This window comes from Crinia signifera, unplaced genomic scaffold, assembly GCF_055691185.1.
Source record: "Crinia signifera unplaced genomic scaffold, ASM5569118v1 HAP2_SCAFFOLD_121, whole genome shotgun sequence".
NCBI classification, from domain to species: Eukaryota; Metazoa; Chordata; class Amphibia; order Anura; family Myobatrachidae; genus Crinia; species Crinia signifera.
Window position 1 is genome coordinate 353,543 of NW_028142014.1, and position 15,836 is coordinate 369,378.

The window sequence follows — 15,836 nt, forward strand, 5'->3', positions numbered from 1 at the left end:
CCCGCACTTCCTCCCATCTCTCCCTTCTCCATCAGTACACGCTGCTCTATCGCACAAAACAAAACACATACAAAAAAACAATACAAATATCCCGACCCCCCTCCCCCTCTCTGTACAACCTGGAACCCCTGGCGTACCTAGAACCCTACTCCCCCCTCGACGATCTTACCCTAAGCTTTTATCGCTAGGGGCAAATTAGTTAATGGCCACCGTTGGCGTGGCCGGCTCTCCCCTATCTTATCAACAGAGGATATATCCTTGCAGTTTTTCCCGCCACCCCCCCCCTCCCACACATGCAAGAAAAAACACAAAAATAAACACAAAAAAATTATGTTATCAGCGAAGAAGAAAAAAAAACTACCTCATTTTTCAAAAGAAGCCAGTAAACTGTTATGCAACAAGACAGCAAGATATAACACCCTTATGATTATGTAACTCTGCTAATTGGCGAGAGGGTTCCTACCAGGGTAGGATCCATCTAGCCAACCCGCAGCATCTGCTGGAGTGAAAAAGAATTTAGTCGTTCCATTAACTTCTATTCTCAATTTAGAAGGATAAAGCATTGAATATTTTAGGTCGAGTTCTCTGAGCCTTGCTTTTACTTCCCTAAATTTTGCTCTCTCCCGTTGAATATCAATAGGAAAGTCCGGGAAGGCAGATATTTTCTTGCCCATATGCCCAAAGTCTGCCTTGTTCCTGGCTGATCGCAGAATACAGTCCCGATCTTTGTAATTGAGAATTTTAGCTATTAATGTACGCGGGGGGCCCCCTGGCGGTGCAGGGCGGGACGGCACCTGATGGGCTCTTTCAATCGCAAATTGCGCGGAGAATACTTGCACCAACCAGGCCTCAAGGAATTTTTCTGGATTACTGCCTTCTACTCTTTCTTCGAAGCCGATAAATCTGATATTATTGCGACGGAGTCTCCCCTCGATGTCCGACATTTTGAGTCGCATATCAGACATAGTTTTAACTTGATTTTGGAGAGGGGCCATAACGTCCTCTAATGATGACACACGATTCTCCACCTCTGTAACTCTTTCCCTAATCACTTGTGCATCTTGCCGCAACAAAGAGATATCGGCTTGAACTTTATTGATCTGCACCATCAGATTTGTTTCACATGAATTAACTGCATCAAGCACCTGCTGTAGTGAAACCTCCGTAGGACGTGGTTCAGTCAATCCCTTAGAAGGGGTAGTCTGTGGGGTATTAATCTGGGAACTGTTCGCAGCCTGGGTCTGTGAGCATGCATATTTTTCTAGGTGAGTAGCGGCCGCGGTCTGGCCCGTCTTGCCCATTTTTTTTTTCTTTATATATTTTTTTTATATTTATATATTTCTTATTCTTTCCTTTTTCTCTTTTCCTCCTCTTTGAAGCACAGCTACCGGCTGTGGGTGCCCCATCACACTGTTTTGCATTGGTATGGGGTTCAAGTAGCCACCTGCCCTTCCGACCACCTGCCCTTAAGACCAGACAGGTCCCTAGGTAGAGACCACTGGAGCGATAGTAAGCACAAGAGTCAAGGAGTGCAGCTATAGGCCGGTATAAGCACTTAACAGGAGGTCGGCAGCCAAGATGCAAAAAAAAAAAAGAAAAAAAATATTTTCTCTCTTTTCCTTTTTTTTTTTTCTTTGCCCTTCAGCCCAATGCAGTCGGGGCTAAGCCCAATACTCCATCCACTTAACCAGCAATTAGAAGGAAAAGTACCTTTATCCAGGTGGATGAGGGCGAGGAGTCTGGTGGGGCCAGTCTGCTGTAGGCACTGCGGCTGAGAGGGGCACCAGGGCACCAACTTTTGAGACAGAGAGTGCAGCTACCACGGGACACCGCAGCTGGGGGCTGAGAAGCTTCCAAACGGGCACCGGCCAGGCAGTCAAGGGGGAGAATCCACCACTTTTTAGCAGCTTTCACCTTTCACACAGCCGTGTTCTCCGGCGTCTGCTGGCGTCTCTTGTAAATGGTGAGCCCACTGACCAGACAGGCAGGGATCGATGGAGAGCCACGCACAGTGCTGTGACTCCTGCCAGCTATGATGATTCTGAGAGGGCTGCTGCTGGTTCCCCGCGGCATTCACTCCTGCGTACACGCTGGCGTCTGCTGGCGTCACCCGGCAGAGGTACTCCCGCCGGAAGGTCAGGCAGGAGCCAGGGAAGGCCGGTCGCGTCACTATACAGGCGGGTAGCTCTGATGTCCCACCAGATAGCAGGGTCACCGGCGGAGAGGAAGGACTGGAGACCCGCACAGCAGCGGCTTCCAGCAGCGTCGGGCAGAGGACGAGCGGCACCGGACACCTCAGCCTGATATACGGTGAGGCGGTCTCCTTTTTTTTTTGCAGCCGGGTATTAGGTCAGTTTGCTGGGTTGTTCATGCATGTGTAGGGCGGGGAAGGGACAGAGTCTAGGAGAGAGCCGGCATCAACCTCCCTCACTCCAACGCCTCCGTGGCCACGCCCCCCCAGGGAAGTCGTTCATAACGATGGGGAAAAGAGGATCAACGATGGAGAAAAGAGGATCCCCTCTGAGTTATCTTTGCTGCCTGTGGCTGCTGCAACCTGCACTACAGTCTGCACAGACCACATATGTAATGGGCATAACGGTGTGTGTCACCATGTGCAATGGGCGTAACAGTGTGTTCCATGCTGTGTAATGGTTATAACGGTGTGTTCCATAGTGGTTAATGGACATTACGGTGTGTTCCATAATGTGTAATGGGCATACCTGTGTGTTCCATAATGTGTAATGCCTCATTTTTGTGATGCCACGCCTCCTTTCCATGTGGCCACGACCCCTTTTCACTGCGCGGCTTGGGGGTAGGGCAAATTTTCCCGTCAGGGGTTTTGTATTTTTATTTCATTGTTTTTCCTTTATTATTTCATTGTCATTTGATTGTGTGGTTCTCACTCATCATTCATCAATACTGTTGTACAAAGGTCCCTTAACTTCTGGCGGTGTAGCTACTGGTTGGCCAAACTGCTCACACCTTATAATACTAATTTTTTAATATGGCTTCACTAAATTTCCTTTCCTGGAATGTGAGAGGCCTTAATGACAAAATAAAAAGGTCTCTAGTTCTTCGGCAATTAAGTATAACTCTGATGTGGGGTGCCTCCTAGAAACACCTTTAACAGGTAGTAAAGTGTTGACACTCAAGAAGCCCTGGGTTGGCTGGAGCTACCATTCCACCCACAGGGGTGTCTATACTAAAATCAGTTTCCTATTCTCTGGGTAATGTACAAATTGATCCCTGGGGCAGATATGTATTTATAAAATGCCATATAAATTCTCTCCCTATTCTATTACTGGCGGTCTATATCCCACCCCCATATTCTCCTTTCGTCCTCATAAAGGTGGCTGAATTCATTACATCCTCTCCTGGGGTCGCTACTTTATGTTTGGGTGACTTTAATAACCTGTTAGACCCCACAATAGACAAAATTTCTATGAAGACTTCTTCAGCCCAACCCAGACCATCCCACTTTCCGGGCATTGTTGCTGAATTAGGCCTTAATGATGCTTGGAGATTAAAATATCAAAACACTAAGCAATTCTCGTGCTCTTCACACTCCCACTCTTCCTTCTCTAGGATAGACATAGCCCTTGTCAAATTGGATCTGGTACCTAGGATTTGTCACACTAAATATGAAAGCAGAGGTATCTCAGATCACTCCCCTCTCACGCTACATCTAGATCTCAACTGCCACCGAGGCCAGGCGTTATGGAAATTTAATCCCTTCTGGCTGACACGTATGGGTGCAGGATTGGAGTTGGAGGCGGCATGGAAGGAATTATTTGATAAGAATTCTGACGGTGTATCTGTGGATCTTTTGTGGGATACATTTAAGGCCTTTCTTAGGGGAACGTTAATTCAAAGGGTTTCTAACCTAAAATTGTTCTATAAGAAACAGAAAAAAGAATTAGAAACTCGCTGTGTCACAGCTGAGCTGAAATTCCTTAATGACAAATTAGATACCTCTAAGGCAGTGGTTCCCAAACTGTGTGCCGTGGCACCCTGGGGTGCCTTGGGACACTTGCAGGGGTGCCCTGGACTGGTGGTCCAGGACAAATTCAAATAGTTTATATTTAATATAATAGTCCAAACCATTGCTTTTTGCTACCAATTATAAAATATATAGACAAACAGAATTTAATCGTATCCATCACCACATAATTAAACCCCAACAATGACCTATAATCACAAATTTCTATAATCTAAATTTCTTAAGTATTAAGGTGCCCACAGACGCATCAATTATCGAATGCGTTTTGTACTTTTTAAGCACAAATTGCATCTTATGTACAATTATTGGATGGTGTTTATGGGCTTGTGCGATGCGATGCGCGTTCCCGGGAGCCCGATATTGTATGTCTAAAAAAGTATGTGCTGCACGTACTTTTTAGACTACATCTGAAATGTAACAAATTACAAACATGGGTTCATCACATGCATCCAAGTGCACATCTCATAGCAAGCTAGAAGAAAAATTGTATAGAACCATTGTACAGTCAAAAACGCATAGCACAGTACAATTGTAGCATCTGTGGGCACCTTAAGGTTTTCGCCTGGGGTGCCGTGAAAAAAATTCTGATACTCAAGGGTGCCATGATTGAAAAAAGTTTGGGAACCACTGCTCTAAGGCATTGTGGCTGGATGCTCAAAAAGAATGGAAAAAGTATTTATTAGATAAGACTCATTACAAACTCCTGTATGCCTCTGGTGACAGACCATGTAGCTACCTGACACGACTTATGCGAGGCGAGCGTGGCCCCTGCACTGTCGCGGAACTTCATGCGGCGAGTGGTGGTACTCATACCCCTGATATAGCCAACGAATTTGTTTCATACTATAGTAATCTCTATGCTTCCAAATCATCATGTGACCTGGATGATCTCTGGGCATACCTGCACAGTATATCACTACCCTCTCTATCTAGAGAAGATCGCAACTTCCTAGAGTCGCCTCTCTCGTTGGAAGAAATAACGACAGCCATAATGACTTCTCCTAACGGCAAGGCCTCAGGCTCTGACGGTATCCCTTCCGAATTATATAAAAAACACCTACATTTCTTCTCCACTCACTTACTTAATATTTATCAACAAATATTTGATAATGGTCTTCTTCCACACTCTATGTCAGAAGCCATTATTATCCCCAAACCTGGCAAAGACCCCAATTACCGTGATTCATATCGCCCTATATCCCTACTTCCAACTGATGTTAAGATCCTAGCCAAGGCACTGGCTACCAGACTAAATCAGATTATAACACACATAATACATCCAGACCAGGCAGGCTTTATGCCCAATAAAACCACCTCCATTAACCTTCGCCGTCTATTTACACACATACAAGCTCCCAGGGAAAACCAGAATGATTTGGCTATAGCCTCCCTAGACACTGCAAAAGCATTCGATTCAGTAGAATTGGGCAATCTGTGGGAGGTAATGGATAGATTTGGCTTTGGTCCTAAGTTTATTAGATTCATCCAAACCTTATACACTTCCCCGATGGCCAGAATTGCGGTAAACAGTTATATATCCCATTAGTTCCCCCTATTTAGAGGTACAAGATAGGGCGGTCCCCTGCCCTGTTTGCTATCATTATTGAGCCCCTGGCTTGCTTAATTAGATCAAATGAAAACATTGTTGGTTTAAAAGTAGGTTCAAGAGAAGATAAAATAGCCCTATACGCTGATGATATTCTTCGGTACTTATGTATTATCTGGGCTCCCATGTTAAATGTACCCCATTTTTTCATACCCCTACTATCCAACTACGCATGGAGTTGATTTTATATATTGTGGCGAGCGCAGCGAGCCACCGTGCCCGAAGCGTGGCGAGCGCAGCCAGAAATTCCTGCACCTGCATAAATACCTGTACCCAGAGACTGCTGTGGAGATTGCCGGAAAAGCTATTCAGCAGAGAAAACGGCTATTGTTAAAATCTGAGGAACCGTCTCCCTCCCCTTATACATCAGGGGAGCACCTCCATTGAATTAGAGGTTGGACTGTCCATCAAAGGAGCCCAGAGTTCCCAAACAGCAGCTATCTTGAACACATTTCGGGACTGGTAACTATATATATGCTGCAGATGCCTGTTTATTAATGGATGCCTGATTAGTTTAAGCCTCATGCCGGATATATATAGCTATTAAACTAGCCTCTGTTTGTCTATATGTTGTATGTCTTGTATTGTCCTGTTTTATCAATGAAGTGCACTTCACTTTTGGATATTGTTATTTCTTTTTAAAATAAAAAATAATAATTTTTATTGGAATTGTTGGTTTATTATTGTGCTAACACAACTGCGCCCCTTGGAAGCTCTTGTTAGTGCAAACTACATGAGCTTTACCTTTCCCTGTTCTGCTTGAGGTAAACATCCTCTAACAAGGGGCTGCAAAGGTGTATAGCAGCAAGGGATCTTGGATACATATCACCAGCGCTTCTATTTTAGCCCCCGGGCTAATTGTTGGTCTTTATTTGGCGACTGGTGCACAAAATTATGGGGGGTCGGGGGTGGGATCCGGAGGTTTCATTGCTTAATACTCATGCCCTACCTGAACTATCATCTCTAGAAATGGGGAACACATGGAATGTATGTAGTTTAGAGGATCTATACTCTAATAACACCTTTAAATCCTTTCAAGAATTAAAGGTAGACTTTCCCATCCCCAATTCGCATTTTTACAGGTATCTCCAGATATGGCATGCCCTCAATAAACAATTGGGAACATCCTCCCAAACCCTCCTAAATTCCCCTGTTAAAACACTGCTACAGGGCTCCCCGTGCAAACACCTGGTATCCACTGTATACTCTTCTATACAGCAGAAATATCACTCTGACCTTCTTCCCTCTCTTAGATCAAAATGGGAAGCTGATTTGGGAGTGATACCCGATGAGATATGGTCTAGTGCTTTGGAGGCCCATAAACTGTCCACGACGAATATCAGATACCAACAGATACAATACTTCATTCTACACCGAGTATACATGACTCCACCCTTAATATACCATATAGGAGGCTCCTCCTCCTCGATATGCCCTAAATGTGAATCATCAGAGGGTACTTTTTTACCCTTATTATGGTTGTGTCCTCGGATAGCGTTATTTTGGGATACCATTATTCTGGTGTCCCTAGATCTGTAATAACCCCCACTTCTTGATGAGGAAACCCTCTCTATCCCAGACAAATGATTCATTATTAATATATGCACCTTGGCTAAGGTCTCTATAGCTCTATAGCCAGACTGTTGGATGAGCAAGGAAGCACCGGGCATACCGGCCTGGTTATCCCTAGTCAACGAAACCGTGGGTCATGAGAAATTTGTGTATCTCTCCAGAAATAGTGAGAAAAAAATGAATTCTGTGTGGTCAAAATGGCTTGAATCTAAGTATTCAACAAAAGGTTACTCTAAGATCTAACACAATATCTCATACCTTTTACCTCATGAAACTTTTATCATGATAACTCATAGTCAATGTGACCTGTCTCCTGAGTTCTATGTACCTGCACTCTGACATTGTGCTGTCACTGCCTTCTCACACTTACAAGGGAATCCATGTACTCTAAAATGAGTCCTGATTATAACCTGCGACTCATTAATAATTTGGACTCCACTTGACAAAAAAGAGACCACACACGTAAAATATTCTATAATGTTGTTATACTTCAAAACCTTTATTATTCTGATAAAAGCAAAGACTATTAATTTATCATAAGTTACTGTACCATACATCCTCTGACATCACATATATGTACACAACAGTGATCTTGATATGGAATATTTTGTACCCATTTCTTTGTTTTTGTTTGTTTGTTTTCTTGTATCTGAAAATCAATAAAAAATGTATTGAATTAAAAAAAAATATCCTGCAAGAACAGCCAGTGTTCTTATTATATATGTATGGGTTCTTTTTCCACCTGAGACCCTCAGAACCATTCTACACAGAGTACAGGCCTGGGCCTACCAAGAACTTCAGTATGAAAGAGGTCAAGGATCAGCTCCCCCAAATATGGACATACAGCCTGCTGCTTTTCCAGCTGCCAGCTCTCTTCTTTATTGACCTCTGCAGACACAAACCAGTCATCATGAATCAGGGCCTGTGCCATGTCATCACCTACAGACTACTGTGCTTTGCGTCCAGTTTCCAGGCCATGCAGTGCCTTCAGGTTACCTCAGCTATGGTCACTGCATGTGATGTTGCCATCTTTTCTTATATATACAGTGTTGTGACAGCTGACACGTATGACAAGGCCTTTACAACTCCCTGCCCGTCTCCCTAAAGCAGAGACGGGCAGGGTTCCCATCCCCCCACCGACGGGAAACTGGGACACGCATGCGTGTGGGATGGTCGCGCGTCCCAGTCAGGTGTAGCACCGCTCACCAGTAGGGGTGGTTTGGCAAGCCCCGCCGCTGGATGAGCGTCGCTACATCTGTATGGCCACTTCTCCTACTACCACCTGAACATTATTTCCTTGGGAAGTGCATCAGTGACTTTTATCATCTCCATTTTCTTGCCCACGTGAAGCATGAATGAGCCAAGTTTGGAATGTTTAAATGACCAGATCAAGCATAAGACAGGAACGCTGTGCACTGCTGCTGCAAGGTGATGGTCAGGTTCCTCAAGCAGCAATGGCAGGACATCTGTGACTGCTGTACTTCCAACACCAGATACTGGTCAATATGGTGGTTACTTGTGACAGTTGGCTCTAACCAAGCGACAGATGCTTCCCATATGCTCTGGAAACATCTCTTAGAAAACACCGGCAGCATCTTTATGCTTAATTGAGAAGTGGAAACTGTAGCAGCTGTGCTAGGACTAGTTGCATTATGCATAATGGATCGCATGACAGCAGATTGGAGCTTCTGGGTAGAACTGGCTGTGTCTGTCCTATGCACAGTGGACGGTTTTGCCACATTAGCCATGGCCATGAGAACAACTATCTGGGTGGCCTATGCTGGCTATATTGTATTTAAGATAACCTACATGATCAGCAACACAATAATAATGCTGAACATCGCTGTGACCGTCACTAGGAGCAGATACGCTTTTGTATTTGGGACTTCACATCCACTCTGCTGAAAGAACTTGTGACTCTCCTAATAACTGGTCTCAATCTGGGGATCTACGATCAGTTTGTTGCCTACAACTGCTATTTTAATATACTGACAGTGACTTCCATCAGCATCGCAGTCTGGTCACTGATTGCCAATAGGCGGAGAAGCAGCAGTCCCCCAATAACACGAGTAGGATGTACGTGATCAGTCAGGCACTAGATCAAGATCCTTTATGTGTTATTGCTAAATAAACACAAATTGACATAAACATAAAAAAATGCTAGCGTCACTCACATTTGTTATTATATAAATTTAAATAAGAAATGTTGTGTAAAAAAAGATTATATTTCCTATATAAGTAATTTTATTTTGGGATGTCTACACAGACCACTATATTTCCTATTTAGTTATTAGTCCTTTCCTATTGTTATGCTGTTCTAGTGAATAAAGTTACATTCACCAAAAATCTTGGAGGTATTCCCAGGAATATTAAATACTGGTACAAAGCAAGAGAAGGGAAAAATTATTCCTTTTGTGGGGCACTCGTAGGGCTAATAATCAACTGTCTTGTAAATTCTTTATGGACTTTGAAAATGTTTGTGAAAAAAGATTATATTTCCTATATGATTCCTATATGATTGAACACTATGATTTGTACATTTATTTGGAGTGGCCAGCGCTAAGCTATGCAATACCCGTATGATGGGTGGGTTGGGACTACCTGATTTTAAATTGTCTTCTATGTCCATCTTGTTTAGGTATATTGTGGATTGGCTTCTGTAGAGGGATAATTTTGTACTCCATTTCCGGTTCCCTTGGGGATCCTCACCTGACTCCATTGGGCAATTGCTGGGCTTGCTTAAAACAGTTCCATACAAGACATGATGGAGAAAATTTACTAAGATGTGTATTCTACTTCACATGTGATGTTGCTATGGACAACCAATCAGATCCTGTCTACTATCTTCTAGAGGGTGCTAAATAAATAAGAAGTAGATTCTCGATATCTGTGTAGAATTTCTGAACTCCATGCCACAGGGGATGTGGATGGGTTTAGAAGCAGCCTGGCAATGTGATTCACCTCTAAATGACTTTCATAGACAGATTATAAAATGTTGTGATTCCCCAAAGATCCTCTTATTTACAAGAGGTCCATTTCAAAACAATCCATAGGGCTTATACTTCACAGGCAATGTATATTAAATTCCATGCTGATTCCCCCAACAACTATATGAAATGTAAAGGGAATGCTGCTGCTTTCATCAGTTTTGGAAGTGTGGTATTATAAAAAAATATTGGAACAAAGTGTTGATATTCATCAATCAGTCCTTCAATCTACATTTATCTTTGACACCTCTACCTTTTCTATGTGCTAATGTCCAGATCTGGTTGACAAAGGGTTTAGAAAAACTTCCGATCCCATTAATGACCGATATTGTCCCAATTGCTAAGAAAATTCTTCTCACTCATTGGTGATCCTGACGAAGGCTTCACTCCCAATAACGGTCACTAATATTAACGCGGACCCAGAAAGCCGCTACTTAATGTGTCACCTCACAATATCTGATAAGGTTTATGCCTGTGTAAACATATATGCACCTAATGTTTATTCTAAGGATTACCTGTGTAAACTAATTTCTTTGATTTCTCCTTACCTGCATTTACCAATACTATTGTGTGGGGATGTTAATGTGTTAGCTTACCATATGTTAGACAGACAAATTCAAAAACACCACAATCAGATGTCAGCTCAAATTTGGGCTGATGGCTCTAGCTTCACGACTGCAGCTCTTAGACATATGGCGAGCCCTACATCCCACTGAAAAATAATTCACCTGTCTCTCTGCCCCTATTGGCAAACTATCCCGAATCGATTATGTCCTCACCTCAACCTCCCTGCTACCTAAGGTGGAAGAGGCAGGCATTGAACTGATTTTCCTATCTGACCATGTGGTCATGTGGGTTAAACTTACTCTATCTACAGAGAGCTCATCGTTTATATCATGGCGATGCCCAGCCTCCCTGGCAACCTCTGCCACACTGAGGGTTGCAGTACTGAAGGCCTGGGAAAATGATCATGCCAATAATGCTGAAATTTTAAAAACTAACCCCCTCTTATACTGGCAAGCCTCGAAATCAGTACTTAGGGGGGCCATAATATCATTCTTCTGCCCAAAATAACTTCACTAGATCATTCCAACTCTTTAAATCCCACCTGTCCCCAGAGGCCCGCTCCACCCATGTAAAAGATAAAACTCTATTTGACAAACTCCTTTCTAAATTAGAGGCATGGTACACATTCCGCAAGGAGTTTAAATTTCATAAATTTGGCAATAAGTCGAGTAGGCTCTTATCTAACTTACTACAAGGCCAAAGAACCCCATCCACAATACACCTGCTAAAACAACCTGATGGCACCTATACTACCTCAAATAGTCAAATTGCAGCTGTTCTTAATTAATTCTATTCCTAATTATACTCACTCCCTGCATCAGATGACACCCAAAAACTCAATTTTTGGGAACAGGTTACTCTCCCCCAGCTGAGCAATGAATTAACGCTGTTTCTCACATCAGATATTACACTACAGAAGGTGACTTCCGCTATATCACACCTTCAGTCGGGCAAAGCTCCTGGTCCAGGCGGTTTTACGTCTGACTATTATAAACTCCTTCTTCACCAAGTGGCTCCATGTATGGTTACCATGTACAACTCCCTTCTTCATACTTAGGGGGGTAAGCAAGCTCGACAGCCGTGCCCCTGTCCCGAGCTCGGCAGTCGGGATTCAATGTCCCGGCCGCAGAGCGGCGAGAAAGGGGTGTGGCCGTGAGTTGAGGGCAGAAATAGACGAGCTCCGGCCAGGAGCTCGCCTACTTCTGGCTTTTCTCGGCAGAACGAGCCCGACAGCTTGTGATGTCGGGCTCGTTCTGCGGTAAAACCCTGTACAATGCTGTCGGGGAAGGCAGCATTGAATAGGGCCCTGCAGCCATCTCCCGTCGGGAGATGGGTGCACGAAAACGATTGAATACCCCTTAAAACTATCCCCACCCATTTTAATGCGGCAAATAACCAAGTAATAAGGGATCTTGGATACATATCACCAGCGCTTCTATTTTAGCCCCCGGGCTAATTGTTGGTCTTTATTTGGCGACTGGTGCACAAAATTATGGGGGGTCGGGGGTGGGATCCGGAGGTTTCATTGCTTAATAATCATGCCCTACCTGAACTATCATCTCTATAAATGGGGAACACGTGGAGCAGATAGAATGTATGTAGTTTGGAGGATCTATACTCTAATAACACCTTTAAATCCTTTCAAGAATTGAGAACTGACTGAGCACGGGTCAGAGTCTGTGTGACCCTGGCCGGCCCAGCCCCGTTCCCATGGGCTCCGGAGCTCTGTCCGCCGGGCCCCCGCCGCCCCCGACCCCACACAAGAAGATGAAGAAACGGAAGGAGCTGAACGCTCTGATCGGCCTGGCCGGGGACGGCGGCAGGAAGAAACCGAAGAAGGGCAGCGGGCACCGGCTACTGCGCACCGAGCCCCCGGCCTCCGACTCTGACACCGACACTGAGGAGGATGGATACAGCTCGCTGGGGGACCGGCATTTCCTCTGCAGGAGGGTGGGGTTTCTGCAGTGCTGCAAGGTCTGTTACCCCTTCTGTGGTTTCATAGTGCTGACGGCATGCACAGTGACCTGTATTGGCCTAGTTTGGATGCAAGTTGCACTGAAGGAGAACATTGATTCACTTAAAGAACAGTATAAAGCAATGGAGACCAGTCAAAAGAATTCATTACAAGAGCTTCCCAAAATAAATGAAGATTTGCTTGTAAAACAGAAGCATCTGGATGAAATAGTGAATGGGGACCTGGGTCTTAATATGCTGTGGACAAATATCACAGAGATGAACAAGCAGTTTGCTCTTCTGACCAGTGCTGTGAATCAGCTAAAGACCAACCTAAAATCTGCATCGGATTTGATAAACCTCCCTAAGACGATGGAGGAGCTTCAGAAGAGTGTGGCCAGTCTGGGCAGCACATTAACCAGTGTCCACCATGATGTGAAGACCATGCAGACAGCAGCCGAGGAGCAGAAAAAGAAAGTGGAAACACTTCAGAAGGAAGTAGCTAGCGTATCTATGAGACCCTCTCCGACGGCTGCTTCAGGTGCTGGAACTCACAGCCTAACACAGGTAGAAAACACAGTGGAGGGTCTTAATGCCACCATGCTGTATTATCTGAGGCAGAATGACCTAAAGGTTCATACCATAGACTCCACCATCTCTAATATAAGCCAAAGAGTCTCCGTATTAGAGAGTAACCTGCTGCTTGGTAACAGGACTGACAATAAGGAGAATGATTCCCTAAGTGCAGTGGAAAGTTCTACAGATCCCAGTGTTAATGCTCCAGTCAGTGCAAACAGATCCAGTGCTCCTGAGATCTCCAAGAGGGAAGAAACTCCAGCTTCCGAAATACAAGAGCAGCTGCAGCTCCTCCATGCACTGACCAGTAATCCAGACAGCGATAAAGTTGCTGATGGTGGGAGGACTGCAGACAGCGATAAGTCCGCAACATCTCAGCCGCCTCTTGCAAAAATACATCCAAGGTCTCTTAAAAGGAAAAGATCAAATCGGGCTCTGTGGTCACGGAGCATTATTACAGCAAGAGATGTGGAGGAGGTGTTCCGGGAGTCTCCGCAAGGGCTTCACGGAAAGCTGTCCCTACAAGAACTGGAAAAGCTGCTTGGTCCCCGCATGCAAGTACCGCAGTCTATCGCAGAATATGATGAAGACGGAGACAATCTCTTCTCCCTTACAGAACTGAAGGCTGCCTTGGGTGCATCATAGTCAGCATATTGAACGCTTACTGTGACATTAGTTAGTCCTTGGTCAATTTGCTGCATTCTTCCACACACTGAGAACTCCAATAATTTATCAGCTTCAGTGATTGTCCTACTACAGGGAACACCTGCTAGATCTACCAGCTACAGTGGATTCAAGGCGTTCTGGAGCCAACGAAAGAGAAATAGACAATAATTTTTTTTTCCTTTTATCCATAGTGTGGAACGTCCGCAGAGACTAATTCTCCTTGTTTTATAGTTTACATAAACTTGCCTTAAGCTAGTGTATTGCACTTTATCCAGCATGTTGGAAGGTCCTTCCCAGCACAATAACCCTGTAGATAGATCAGACTCTTCTCACAGATCTTTCCATGAATAAATGACAGGTGGATCCTCTTCCTATCTCACGTGTCAGCTGTAGGATGAGCACAGCAGCCAGCAGAACGGTCTGTTCTGTAGTGATGTGAGGACTCGGGATACTGTAACAATGGCCGCTGATGACCTGGCCACTAAAACCTCACACTGCTGACTGAGCTGTTTGCATTGTTTTTAACCTTCTTATGTTTTAATAGTTGTCTATTACAAGAGTGAAGTGCTACTGGCCGTTACACGTATCTGTATTGCTAAAAATGTAGATGGGAGGGTTCGTTAAAGTAGTAAGTTGATTTTGTCACAAATTGGCTGAAATGGAAGATATACCCTAAACAACTTTATTAGGACAGTGCAGGACGTGTACGGAAGATGGTTTTAAACCACAAATTACATCTAGATTTAGTGGATATGGATACAATAGAATAATAGAGTATGGACTGTACCATCTCGTGCCATGCGCAGGTGGGTGCCGCTGCAGTGACCATGACAAATGGATGGGACAGGATTACGGGGAGGGGGGAAAACCCCTGCAGTACGGCCCACGCTACCCAACCACCTGGACCCAAAATACAGCAGTCATTTCACTGTGTACATATATTTGGAAATGTGTTTTTTTTTGTCTGTTTAAATGAACTTAGATCAGAATCGGATTATCAACCAGACAGCCAAGGCGGATGCTTAGGGCCACTGTTGCTCCGGGGGCCCATCTGCCGCCTCTGGCAATTTGACGTTTAACAGGTATAAATCTGCCTTAAAGCAGATTGCAGGTCCTGAGGGTGGGTTTCTGAGCTGGTAGAGCTATGGTTAATGTCAGCACACAGCAACAGGGGCCAGAGGAGTTTGTGCTGCCCCCCCTCAGTATCCTGCCTGTCCCTAGTCCACTATACAGAGCTCCTGCTCTACCGGACTCTGCCCATCTATCTATAATGGGGATCGGAGACACTCAGTCAGGGATTTCTTAGTGACGAAGAGACTTCCAATACAGGGCAATTTATGAAACAATTAAAAACAAATGTTGATTAAGATGTAGATCTGGGGGAGAGGGAGGGGGCACATAGCCCTGGTAAATGGTCATTTGGCTCTGGCTTGCATCTGAAATGGCATAAAGATGAAAAGAATTAAATGAAGATGGTGGGATCATATATGTCATTACAGGTCGCCAGCTTCCTTTCTTTACCTCTGACTGTACGCGGCGTGATGAGAACATTTAAACCTTGGTCAACTTTGTAAATGTAATTTCAGATTCCGCTGCAGAACTGTACACTTCTCAAATAAACTATTTCTATAAAAAAAAAAAAAAAAATCCTTTCAAGAATTAAAGGTAGACTTTCCCATCCCCAATTCACAATTTTACAGGTATCTCCAGATATGGCATGCCCTCAATAAACAATTGGGAACATCCTTCCAAACCCTCCTAAATTCCCCTGTTAAAACACTGCTACAGGACTCCCCGTGCAAACACCTGGTATCCACTGTATACTCTGCTATACAGCAGAAATATCGCTCTGACCCTCTCTTAGATCAAAATGGGAAGCTGATTTGGGAGTGATACCTGATGAGATATG

At 44.3% G+C, this 15,836-nt stretch overlaps 1 pseudogene; it reads left to right on the forward strand.

Annotated features, from left to right (window-relative positions):
• Positions 1–12,388: 12,388 nt before the first annotated feature.
• LOC146052757 (EF-hand calcium-binding domain-containing protein 14 pseudogene) lies at positions 12,389–14,295 on the forward strand (annotated as a pseudogene).
• Positions 14,296–15,836: the final 1,541 nt, after the last annotated feature.